Source organism: Periophthalmus magnuspinnatus, chromosome 9 (assembly GCF_009829125.3).
Source record: "Periophthalmus magnuspinnatus isolate fPerMag1 chromosome 9, fPerMag1.2.pri, whole genome shotgun sequence".
In the NCBI taxonomy this organism is placed as follows: domain Eukaryota; kingdom Metazoa; phylum Chordata; class Actinopteri; order Gobiiformes; family Gobiidae; genus Periophthalmus; species Periophthalmus magnuspinnatus.
Window position 1 is genome coordinate 7,007,567 of NC_047134.1, and position 13,153 is coordinate 7,020,719.

At 43.0% G+C, this 13,153-nt stretch overlaps 1 pseudogene; it reads right to left on the reverse strand.

The window, feature by feature from the left end:
* Positions 1 to 1,786: 1,786 nt before the first annotated feature.
* LOC117376030 (regulator of G-protein signaling 9-binding protein-like) lies at positions 1,787 to 5,806 on the reverse strand (annotated as a pseudogene).
* Between the last annotated feature and the right edge of the window lie 7,347 nt (positions 5,807 to 13,153).

Consider the following 13,153-nt stretch of genomic DNA (forward strand, 5'->3'; position numbering starts at 1 on the left):
TTGTTGCTGCTTCACCAGGACACCAGTCCACCTCCCTCCAGTAGGCAGACTCATTGCCATCTGAGATGAGCCCAATGAGGGTGTTGTCATCCACAAACTTAACCAGTTTGATGGAGTCATGGCTGGAGGTGCAGCAGTTGGTGTACAGGGAGAAGTGGACTGAGGGAGTGTGATATTACCCACAGCATTCAGCTCCAAATGAAGCTCATCGTGGTAGTTAAAGGGGCAAATTTGGAGCAGAATTCCATATTTGGAATTCCGACCACAAGTATCATAGCAACCAAAGAGCCAATCAGGAGCAAGGCTGTTGAAGGTACCACTCCTAGGGAGCCAAATCATGCCCATGCTTACGTCCTATTTGGAACGTGTCGGCTAGTGCGTTAGCTATGTCCATAGATTAGTTAGCTATGTCCATAGAGTCTGTGGTTTTACTACTGAGGACACACACTGCACTTTGTTGGGACACAGATAAATCATGTTTGGGCTAAAGATTTTTACAGGGAGCAATCACATGAGAACCTGTGCTGCTGTTAAATAAAATAGGTGTTATGGATTTATTGGCTTATTATGCAAAGATTTAATGCCACAGGAGGAACTGTCAAAAACAGAGGACACAGACTATACACACGTAAAGCAGAAGTACACAACAAACAAATAACACTGTTATCGACAGCAGGGATGGCGTATAAAGAGAGGCAGATAGCAAAAACCACCTTGGTTACCTCAATCTGTAGTTACCTTAGTCTTTTTAACTGACAAAAAAAAAGGCTAGGACCCGACCTAGGGAGCAGTCATGCAGACACATTTATAGGCTGAACCCTGGGGGGTTGGAAGTGGCAACGGGGCTCCTCCAAATGGAGATGTTTTGTAGTAACAAAATATTATTAACTTGCACGGTCACAATTTGTTAGCCTTTGGTTCCATGAGAGTTTTCTTTTCTGTGTACGTTTTGCTGTAATGTGTGTTGACCCTTTTTTATTGACATTTGCCATTATTGTTGTCCGTGCCTTAAAAAGCAAGTTAGATGTGAGTTTGCAAGGTATGGTTATTGATGAGAATTAGACCATTTTACAACTCCCTGCCCGCTGCCAGGTCCCCAACAAGAGCCATGAATGTGTTTGCCTCAAGGAGTCATTTTTGTCATCAGACATGAGACACACTGTGACCCTGACCCTGCTCTCCGTTGCGCCCCCTGCAGTACTGACAGACCCGCTGCAGTGAATATGAGCATGCCCCTCCCTCTGCCCCCCCCCCCTCTTTCTGCCCCTTTTTTGCCTCTCCTATATCTCTCTGTCCTCTCTTTTGCCCCTCCTCTCTCTCTGTCCCCTTTTTTGCCTCTCCTCTCTCTCTCTGTCCCTTCTTTTGCCCCTCCTCTCTTTTTTTACCCCCTCTTGATGATGATGTCGTCCCCTTGGCTGCTGCTCATGTGAATACAGATAAACTACTCTTATTGTGTTTATTGCACATGTTTTATTGCTCGATAGCCTCATTACCCTAAAGCAGCAGTCATCATCGTATTCTTTCAGTCAGACATTTTTTATTTATAATATGACAGCACCAAAACATTTAAAGGGTTGACATTGCAATGAAGCTATGAAAATAGACACTACTAAATAATAAACACAAATCTTTAGTAATAGTTGTTAAAAAGCATACAGTAACAAATGTAACAGGAGACTAACGCATGCCCCTCCTATTGCCCCTCCCATTGCCCCTCCTCTCTCCCTACCCCATCTTGTGCCCCTCCTCTCTCGCTCTGCCCCCTCTTTTGCCCCTTCTCTCTCTTTCAAACACAGCAGTGGCAGCAGATTGTGACATCGTTGTTAGCGTTGACCGTCATCAGCTCCTCCAGACTCTGCTCTGAATCCACCTCAGCCCGAGACAAATCCAACTGGAACCATAGCGGCTTTGAGGGCTCCACGGCCCAGAAGGCCACAGGCACCTGGAACAAAACAGGGTCAGAACAGGTGTCAGGTGTGACTAACTATGGGTCAGATGAGTTCACTGTTTAAGTGAAGCAACAGAGACACCTCTCTGCTTCAGTGCGATCGTTGTAAATTTTCTTACATACAAATGAATGATGAAGCCAATCCTCATTAAACTGTATTACATTTATTTCATTTATGAAGTATAAATCAAAGGTATAGTATGTAGTTTTCTCACGGTGGCACATCACCTACGTGATTTCATGGATATAGAAAGTTGAAACCATTCTTCAGAACAATATGTTAAGCGGCTCCAGCAAAAGTTCTCTGCTAACAACGCTGCCACTGTCTGGAGAGGGCTGAGGCAACAAACCAGCTGCAAGCACAAAGCTCCAGACGCTACTCACGCCCTGTCACTGAACAACTTAACAACTTATACTCATGTTTTGAAGTGAAGGCTTCACCCCCTCTAAATCTTCCTTCACCCCCTCAGCCCCCTAACCCCTCCTGCACCTCTCTCCCCCCGCTCCTCCACAGTCTCACCCGCTGTTGCAGATGTTGGAGATCATGGTCTAAAGTACGGATGTGGTTCTGAAGGTCTGGAGTAGGATCTTCGTCCAAACTGATCCAAGGAGCCTGAACCGCTGCCACACCAGCTGCTAGCCCCAGTACGCCGTCCTTACACCCTGTGAACAAACAAACAATTAACATTCGGGATTTTTTTAATGACTGTAAAGTACTTTGTGTTACATTTGTATGAAAAGCACTTTATATCAAAAGTTTGACTTTAATAGATAAATAACCACAAGAAACAAGGCCACAAACTGTGAGGACAAAGGCTGCAGTTACCGCTGTTAATCAGAGAGCGGCGGTCCGAGCGCTGTGTCAGAGGGAACTGGTCAATCAGATCGCTCACTTTCTGAAGGTCAGACAGGAAGCACTCCATTGCAGACAGGAAGTTCACCCACAGCCGCTCGCTCACCTGTCCGTCAGAGGAGGGGGCGGGCTCACTGGAGGCCACGGGGTCAGAGGAACGGGTGGGGTCATTGGAGGTCACAGGGTCATGCAGAGGGGCGGAGTCAGAGGCAGACAACAGACGAATCAGGCGACGGGCCAAACCTGCAACAGAGGAGATTTTAGGGTCAGAGCTGGAACTTTGGCTGGTCCTGCTCAGGCCTGGTCCTGCTCAGGCCTGTCCTGAGTGTAAATATTTTGAAAGGTTAAGGTCTTAGTGTTTTCATTAGGGGTTTAAGATTAGAGGGTTTGAGGGATTAGTGTTTAGTGTATAGAGGTTTGGGGTTTGACGTTAGAGGGTATAGGTGTTTAAGTTAGAGGGTTTTAGAGGTTTAGGGTTAGAAAGGTTTGGGGTTTAGTGTTTTAGGGTTAGAGGGTTTAGTTGTTTAGGTATTTAAGGTTAAAGGGTTCAGGGGTTTAGAGGTTTAAGGTTAGAGGGTTTTAGGGTTTTAGGGGTGATTTGTGGCTTAGGGTTAGAAGGGTTTAGGGTTTAGATGTTTAAGGGGTTAGAAGAATTGTAGGGGGTTTAGGGGTTTAACATTAGAAGGTTTAGTGAGTTTTAGGTTAGAGGGTTTAGTGTTTTGGGGTTTAGGGTTTACGGTTTGGGGTTTAGTGTTTAGAGTTATATATAAACACAGCTATTGTTTACAGTTTCAGCCTTAATGGCCCACATTCAACCCTATAGATGGCCCTAATGGCTTGCTCTGTTGTTCTCTTTGTTATGTTTGTTTGCTTTGGGTCTGATGATGGAGTTATAGATGGGGGATAATGTCTAAGGCCCCCATTCCTGTTCACAGACTCATCACATACAATCTGACCATCTGAAGACCATCCTGTTTCCTCTAGTTGGCAACACGGAGCACCATATTGAGAACACAGCATAATTTATGAACAAAGTCAAGCATCTCCAGTTTGATTCAGATGAGACAATGGTTTCATTTGATGTGACCTCTCTTTTCACTTGTATCCCCATATCAGTAGTGGTAGAGGCAGCAAAGAGGAGGCTACTGCAGGATATTAAGATAAAAGAGAGAACTAAACTGTCACCTGACCAAATCTGCAAACTGCTGGAAATTTGTTTAAATACTACATATTTCCAATTTAGAGGAAACTGCTATAGGCAAATCGACAGCTGTGCCATGGGCTCACTGGTCTCTCCCAGTATGGCTAACTTATATATGGAACAAATTTGATAACAGGTTGCACTGGCCTCATTTCCAGGCATTCCACCCACGCATTGGTATTGATGCATGGATGACAACTGGATTAAAATCAAGATCTGGAACCCTTTATGGCACATATTCATGCTGTGGATTCCAAACATCAAGTTCACATCGGAAGAGGCAAAGGAGAACAAACTGGCCTTCTTAGATTGTTTAGTAACTATAGGAGAGGTCTGGTGTCTCCACGTAGAAATTTTCAGGAAGCCCACACACACTGGTCAATACCTGCTGTTTGATTCACACCATCCACTGCAGCACAAACTCAGAGTTATCTGTACTCTACAACACAGAGCTTAAGTGGTAGCCACAAACACAGAGGGAAAGTGAAGTAGGAACAACACGTGGAGAAAGGCCTCTTGACTTGTTGATAAACAAAGTGGGCTTTCAATAGATCTGCCAAAAAAACAGGAGTCCAGTGAGGTTACACTGTAGAAACTAAACAGCTACTCCATAAGAGAATGTACCAACACAGTCCGCCGTACATCTCCATCTCAAGGCTCTCCTTTGAAGATAGAAAGGTACAGATCTTAGCCAGAGAAAATAAATGGTTTGAGAGGGGAGTTAAAGAAGCAATTTTTGTTTGGAAAGATAATCTTCCTTGAACAGGAATAGGGGCCCTCAAACATTGTCTATCATCTGTGTATTAAGTTGTAGGGTTTAGGGTTCAATGCTTAGGGTTTAGGATGTTAGGGTTTAAGGTGTTACAGTTTAGGGTGTTAGTGAGTCAGTGTTTAGAGTTCACGGTTAGGGTTAAGGGTGTTAGGATTCAGGGTTTAGGGCAGGGGTCTCCCAGGTAAACTCAGTTTACCTGGGGGCCCGCTGGAGGCAGAGTATGGGTGAGGCTGGGCCACATTAGGTTTTCCACAAGAAAAGCTTTGTTAGAAAAAATGAACCGTTCAAAGTGCTGTTCGTACGGTGCATTTAAAGGCTTGCGTAACTGCCGGCACGACAAGTGTTGTCCCATAATAACAATAATGGCTTACACTTGTAATGCACTTACAGGCTTGTCAAAGCCTCTCAAAAGCACTACACTATAGTCATCATTCATTCATTTCCACACTTGATGAATGGTAAGCTACTATTGTAGCCACAGCTGCCCTGGGTAGACTGACGGAAGCGAGGCTGCCAATCTGCACCATCGGCCCCTCCGACCACAACACTCTAACCATTGAGCCACTATCGCCCATTTCAGCACAAGGGCGGCTACACGGAAGAGTCCCCTTCGTCAGTTGGGTACTTCGAGCGGCACTTTGAGGGCCGCATTTGGCCCACGGGCTGCGAGTCTGAGAACCCTGGTTTAGGGTTCATGATTTTAGTGTTTTAGGGTGCTAGTATTTAGGGTTAGGTGTGTGTTAGGATTTAGCATTTATTGTTTAGGGTTCATGCTGTTAGGGTTTAGGGGTAGTGTTGACTGATGCAGTGAGGGTTTGGACCTTGGCTGATGCGGTGGGCGAGAGAGCGCGTCTTGTGCAGCTCTTCTCGCAGGGAAGCTGTCATCAGCTGAGCTCCCCAATGACGAGGCCAGCTGCTGGAAACAGGAAGTAACACGGGACAGTGCTTCCTGAGGCACGCTCACACTCTGCCTGCTGCCGTCGCTGTAGAGAACACTTCCTCCAGTGAGCGCCGCCACAAAGACACCGCCATGATAAGGAAAGAAGGTAGGAGAAGACGAGGAGACAAGATGAGGAGGGAAGAGACAAGGAGAGTGGAGAAGAGTAAGTAGGAGATGAGAGAAAGGAGACAAGAAAAAAAGGAGGGAGAGGAAAGAGAAGGCAGGAAACTAAATGATGAGAAGACCTAAGGGACAACAGAAGGATTTAAATGAAATTATTTTCAAATGAATTAATAAATAACCCTAGCGGTGTAAAAGCAGGATTACAGCTGTTTATTGCGGTTTAACATCCTCCAGAGAACCCTTACTCACATACACAACCCTAGCCCTCACACAACCCTAATCCACACACCCAACCCCAACCCACACACCCAACCCAAACCTTCACACACAACCCAACTCACACACCCAACCCACCCAGCCCCAACCCACACCCATACACAATCCTAGCCCACACACCGACCCCAAACCCACACACCCAACCCTAACCCACACAACCCTAGCCTCACACCCAACCCTAACCCTCACACACAACACTAACCCACACACCCAACCCTAACCTTCACACACAACCCTAACCCACACACCCAACTCTAGCCCTCACACCCAACCCAAACCCATACAACCCTAAACCTCTCACCCAACCTTAGCCCTCATACCCAACCCCAACTCTCACACACAACCCTAACTCACACTCACATCCCTAACCCACACACCCAACCCTAACCCACACACACAACCCTAACTCACATACACAACCCTAACCCTCACACAACCCTAACTTACAGACACACAACCCTGACTTTCACATTCAACCCAAATTTTCATGCACAACCCTAATCCTCACATACAATCCTGTCTCACACACATCTCTATAGATGAATGTTACCATGGTGACACTGTGAAATAAGTTTTTAGATTATTATTATTATTATTTTTTTTTCTGAAACTTAAATTGATTTAAAGAACACATTTTTAGGAGCTTGTGACCAATCTGAGTGTTCATGGTCCTGTTTAGGAGTTTGATTTTCAACCAAAAGATGAGAGTGACTGAAAAAAAATTGTTGGCTAATGTTATTTGAGAAGGACTTGTTTAACAACCCAAATCAGCTCACCTGTTGTAATTCCAGCTAAGTCAGTTCTTAATGGTCAGACAGTGACAAGACTCTTTTTTTTTTTTTTTTTTGGCTATTCATATTTATATTTTATATTTCTATTTTTATATTAAGTTCAACTTTCTACTCAATAAAAATCATATCATCATGGTCATTTCCTACTATTGATTTATTAGACCATATCTGATCTGATTCTCTCATTGGCTGTGTCAGGTCCTAGAATATGATGATGTCATATTCCCAGATGGGGTCACATTTTCCTATTGTTTACATTGCACTTGACAATGAAATACCCAAAAGGTAAATTCAAAAATGCTGAACCTGATCATTTTTATTAGTGACAAGACCAAGAACTCGTTGTATTACATACAATATCATTGACACATTAAACCGCCCTGTATGAATGCAACACCTGTTTGTGAATATATGTAAATTATATGTAAATGCGTGTAAATATGTGTCAAACATATGCAAATGTGTGATAATAGTATGACAATAGCACGATAATTGTATGTGGATGGGGGAGTGGACAAGTGATTGGATTAATTTACTTGTAAACTACTGGATTTAACAACATGGTAAAAGAGCATGTCTGATTTACAAGGTCTTTACTCCCTTGCACCACCATTAAAGGAGTGCATTAAATATAAAGACAATTCAGAAAGGACCATGCAACACCCCACCAGAGGTGACCTGTGTATACCCTGTGTATACCCCACAGACCTTAGGTCGGAAGGTAGTATCTGTCCAAGGTGGAATCTATGGAATAGATAGTTATGATAGTTAACACTGAGAAGATGTCTTATGTACACTTAAATGAAAAACTGTTTATGGTCAAACCAAACATGCACCCATTTATAGTGGCACTGTGATTTTAATAGATTTTCTTTGGAGACATATTTGCATGCATGGGCTGAACATGAAGGGGGTGGGTACACGATGTAGATGTCATTGAATGTGTGGCCAAATTGACTGTGAAATTATAGAAAAAAGAAGAGTGAATTGTGCATGTTCTTGTATATATGAAATGTATTTATTTTATTGTTTGACCCTTTTGTGTGCCCAGCCCTTTGTGACCCCAGCTCTTTGGGCAACAGATGGACATGAACCTTTGGCTATAATCTGGTGTGTTTACATTCATATTGTATCATGTCTGTCCATTAACCAAACAAGTAAGTACTCTATCGATAATATTTATATCAGCCTATCAAAGGACTTCAGTATAACCCCTCTTCTAGTTAGCTGCATGTTTTTATTTGTATTGTCCCTGTGAGTTAAATCAAACTAAACACATAGATAGAACATGTACATGTTACACATGTATTATATTTGTTACAATATTAACAGCAACAACAACAACAACATTTAATCCCTGACAAATCTTGTCAAACTGTAAGTGTAAATCTATGAATCATACCTGTTTTATTGAGATGCTGCGTCCAGGAGCAAAAAAAGACAGGTGAGACGACAGGAGCTTTGTGGACTCTCTCTCTTGCTGTCTCTCTCTTTCTTTCTCCTCTGGGATTGGGCCATAATAAAAAAAAAAAAAAAGTTAGGACCCAGAGCTCATTAGAGACACGCCTGAGGCCACACACAGGGTTATAACAGGGACAAGGCGTCTGAGAGGAAGACAATGTATCTCCGATTTAAACATAAGGTGGGGTCTCTCAAAATGCCCTAAACACCATATCTGTTACAATGATGATAAAGCTGCACGGGGTGATAAAGGCCTTTGCCACTCCATGCAACCACAGGGTATACATCACCATGAAGATGTTGCCTCTTTTTCCCACTTACATCACCCCTCCCACCAAAATCAGTTTTTATATGTTACTACTCCATTCGTTCCAATGAGACATTTTCTAACAACGTCCCACCTGCAGGGTTGGAGATACAGGCATGTCTTCATTTGCTTTCTTGTTCATTATGATGTGTAGAATGTGTACCAAATTTCAATGATTTATGACAAACACATTTTGTTCAAGATGTGAGGCAGCCCCTCTGCCTCACATTCTGCCATCATTTGCTGCCACAGCTCCTTTGCCACATGTTTTAACATGTAAAGATAAGATATTAAAATAACTGGGGATCAAAGTTGGAGTCAGGTCGTCAAAAGTATCCAAATCAAATATTAATCGATGCTAAAACTAGTATCAAAATTAGATACTCATTTTAGCAGGTATTGATACTAAAAAAGTCCCCTTCACAGGACAGAAATAAACCTTTCCTGAACATCTTTAGAATGATCTTGAGCTGTACCAGAACAAATATAAGACACATAGCCTAGTATACACCACACCACATGGACCACTATGGAAACTACTTGGACCACTGAGGAATTACACAGATATAAGGACACATGGGAATAGAAAAGAAAGTACCATCATTTACTGTGGAAAATCACATTCTATTGTCTAAAGAAAAGGGGCTTTTATTATTATAGTGGTATCAGAATCTGTATCTAGTATCAAGTCTATTCCTTAATATCAAAATCGAGTTTGAAATATCGTGACAACACTGTTGACTAGATTAAAAAAAACTGACTGAATTAGAACAAAAATGTTCTAAATGAACAGTATCAGTTTTAACTGCTGTCCCATCTATATTAACTGTGACTGGCCTATAGAATGGTGTGATGTCATCTGAAATCCAGCATTAAACCTGGATGACTCTGAGCTGCAGGTGTGAAAGCAGTTGGCCTCTGCCCTTCACGCTGCAGTTGCTGGTTTCTGCAGATTCAACCAGTTTGACCTAAAGAGTGAAAGTGCAGAAGCACAGAACAAGGCCTGGTCTAGTCCTGGTCTAGTTCTGGTCTAGTCCTAGTCTAATCCTGGTCTAGCTCTGGTCTATTCCTGGTCTAGTCCATGTAAGGACAGTGGAACTAGGCTTAGTCTAAAACAGGATCAGGACTAACACAGTAATCTAATCTCATCTGTAAATCTGTGACTGGATCTTTACAATAAGTAAAACACTCAATTCAAACCCATGGACAGAGAGCTTCCTCTGGCTGACAGCTCCAACAAAGCCTAGTTTCACTGTCCACAGACTTACATGGCCCCAAACACGAGCTGCTGTTACCTGCAGAGTCAAATGGCTCTGAACAGTCAGTCATTTCATTTCAAGATAAATTCTGATGCTAAAATCTGTTTTGAAGAATTATTGAAAGATTTGTATAAAAAACAGCCTTTTCAAAACAGTTTCGCATTTGACTAGACTTTAGTGAGTGAGAATGACAGTCCATTATTAGTGTAACTTGGGCCTTTTGTTTTCAACCTGAGGAGTCAATTGTAGAAATGTTCATTTTCATATTATATATTTATATTTTATTTCTTATTACATAAAGAAAATGCCCCCTTAAGCATTTTTGGGGGTCACTGGCTGCACAGATGTCAGCGATCTTCACTCAGCAGCATAGATCCTGGGCTCTGTCTATCAGAGGAGATGTTTTATGGAGGGACAGGTCTCTGTAGGACAGGTCTTATGGAGGTGCAGTTCTCTGTAGGACATGTCTTATGTAGGAGGCTCTGACTCTCTTTGAATTGTGTTTTTAGTTGTTTTAAAGTTCCAGTCACATATTTAGAGTGATACTGTAGTGGTCGACCTCATCCTGCTTTAGACAAGGCCTAGTTAAGCCTAGCCTAGAAGAGACCACATCAGTCCTGTACTAAAATATCTGCACTGGCTTCCTGTTGAGCTTAGAATCAAATTCAAAGTCCTCCTCCTGACATACAAAACCCTAAACGGTATGGCCCCATCCTATCTGCAAGATGCTATTGTCCCGTACCAGCCAAACAGAGCACTCCGCTCTCAGAATGCAGGACTATTAGTGGTTCCTAGAGTGTCCAAAAGTACAGTGGGAGGGAGAGCATTCAGTTGCCAAGCTCCTGTGCTATGGAACCAACTCCCTGCTGATGTTAAACAGGCCCCCACAGTCTCTGTATTTAAGACCAGGCTTAAAACCTTCCTCTTCGGTATAGTGTATGACCAGGTTACATAGTGAGGGAGTTAGGGACATTAAAACCCGGGATAAGATAGGCTGCAGTAGGAGATAAGTAGCTGGGGGAAGTATGGCAACCTGAGCACTATCCTCTGCTTTGTCCTATTTTCTCATCAGCAATGCTATTCACATGTTGTCCCCTGTCCCACTCCCCCTGTGGAGTGTAACTCTTTCAGATGCCCCGATGACAGCTGGACCCTCTCCTCCTCCCCGCCTGGCCCTCCTCCTCACCTGGCTCTCATCCTCCTCGCCCGGCTCTCCTCCTCCTCGCCTCGTCTTCCTCTTCCTCGCCTGGCCCTCCTCCGACCCCTCCCTCCTACTCGCCTGGCCGATTTTTTTTGTTTTGTCTGATTTTTCCTGTTGTTTTGTTTTTGTGTTTAGGCAGCACGGTGGCTGAGTGGCAACACTCATGCCTCACAGCAAGAAGGTTTGGTTGGATCCCCGGGTCGCCCAGGCCTTTCTGTGCGGAGTTTTTCATGTTTCTCCCTGTGTCTGGATGGGTTTCCTCCGGGTACTCTGGTTTCCCCCATCAACCAAAACATGAACGCCCTTCGAGACAACTGTTGTTGTGATTTTGGGCGTTACAAAAATAAAATGAATTGAAAATGAATTGAATAGTTCCACTGTCCATAGACTTACATTGTTCATTCAAAAATCTGACATTTTTCAAAAACTTTGCCAAGTGCAGTCATGTAAATTCAGAGTTATAGGAATTTAAAATGTCGAAAATGCACTCTTTTCACATAATCAAGGCCTACTGGCTCTAAATATATAAATGTAAGGCAAATGTGCTATCAGTGGATTTGTCTGAAGTCAGGCTAAAAATAGAGCCAAAATGTATTTAAAAAAAAAAAAAAAAAAAAAAAAAAGTTAATTTATGCCTGAGTAATAAGAGGAACAAACTGGCATCAAATTGACCCCAGTACAACTTCAATGTAACTCTACTGGGAAGAACACATGAGGGTTAAGCACTATGGAACTTTTCTGCTTGCCTCCATAGAGTAAAAATACTTTGCCTAGAATATTCCAGGGTCAGGCATTAAATTAATCTATATAGGATGTCATTAATTACAGAGGTTTTTATGGCTCAAAATCATCTTGAAAACCATATTCACATTGTGAGTGGACTCGCCTCTCCACACTTCAAACTTGATTTCAAAACTACAGAATAGAGTCGATGCCAATCTTGATCCCCAAATGATCATTTTAAAAGCTCTTTTTTAGACAATATTGTCATTTTTAACACAAAATAATAGTATTTGTATATTCTACCATGTGTCTGACACTAGTTCTGATAAAAGTGAACCTGTTCAGGAAAGGTCCAGTCTGATTCAGTTATGTGATATTTTTGCCTCAGTGAGTATCTAGTTTCGATACTTTACATCAAGGAACCACTCACCCATCACACAGACATTCACACACATTCATACACCAGATACTGGGGATGAGGTGGGTAAAGTGTCTTGCCCAAGGACACAACAACAGCATTTATCTGTGGGAGCTGGAATCACACTGCCAACCTGTGGCTCAGTGGATCTGACCGGTGAATCAATGATTTGATGTTTGACCAATGATGACCAATGATGGTTTATTTCGAGAGCGGGATTCAAACCACCAACGTTCGGATCAGTGAACAAACTCTACCAACTGAGCCCAGTAAACGGTAAATGCTGTACTATGAAACATGAAAAATAGTTGATAACACTGGGCGAGTATGTGCATAAATCCCTATACCAGGGGTGTTCATTACATCGATCACGAAGGCATTTTGGGTAGATCACGTCCCGTCATCCATCCAGTCACATGACTAATATACAGGACAACAGTCAGATTACACCTGACCCTAGGTCACATCATGGGCGCTGCACACGCATAAGTGGTGACACCCAGAGGCAACAGATGATAGAAGGTGTCCGAAAACATATTTTCAGACCACCTGGACAAGGACCAGGTGCTCTCTTTCAGTCAGCTACTAGGTGCTCTCTTTCAGGGGGCTACTATGCTATAGAAATGCGATTTAAAAACACCCCCCTTTAGTGTTTGTTGGGCAGAATACACAACATATGCAGAAAACAAGCACAAGCCAAACCGCCATGCCGATCTGATAAACAAGTGCGAGTTAGTTTAACCCTATAGCGTCGGATCCTATCGTCGCCGATAGAGTGCGTTTGCGGACTTTCCAGCAGCGTAACTCCGTGCCCAGTCGTGCTCTCATGTAAATTCAAACGGCGTCTCAAAGCGGAGACATGGGGCTATCTAAATATTTT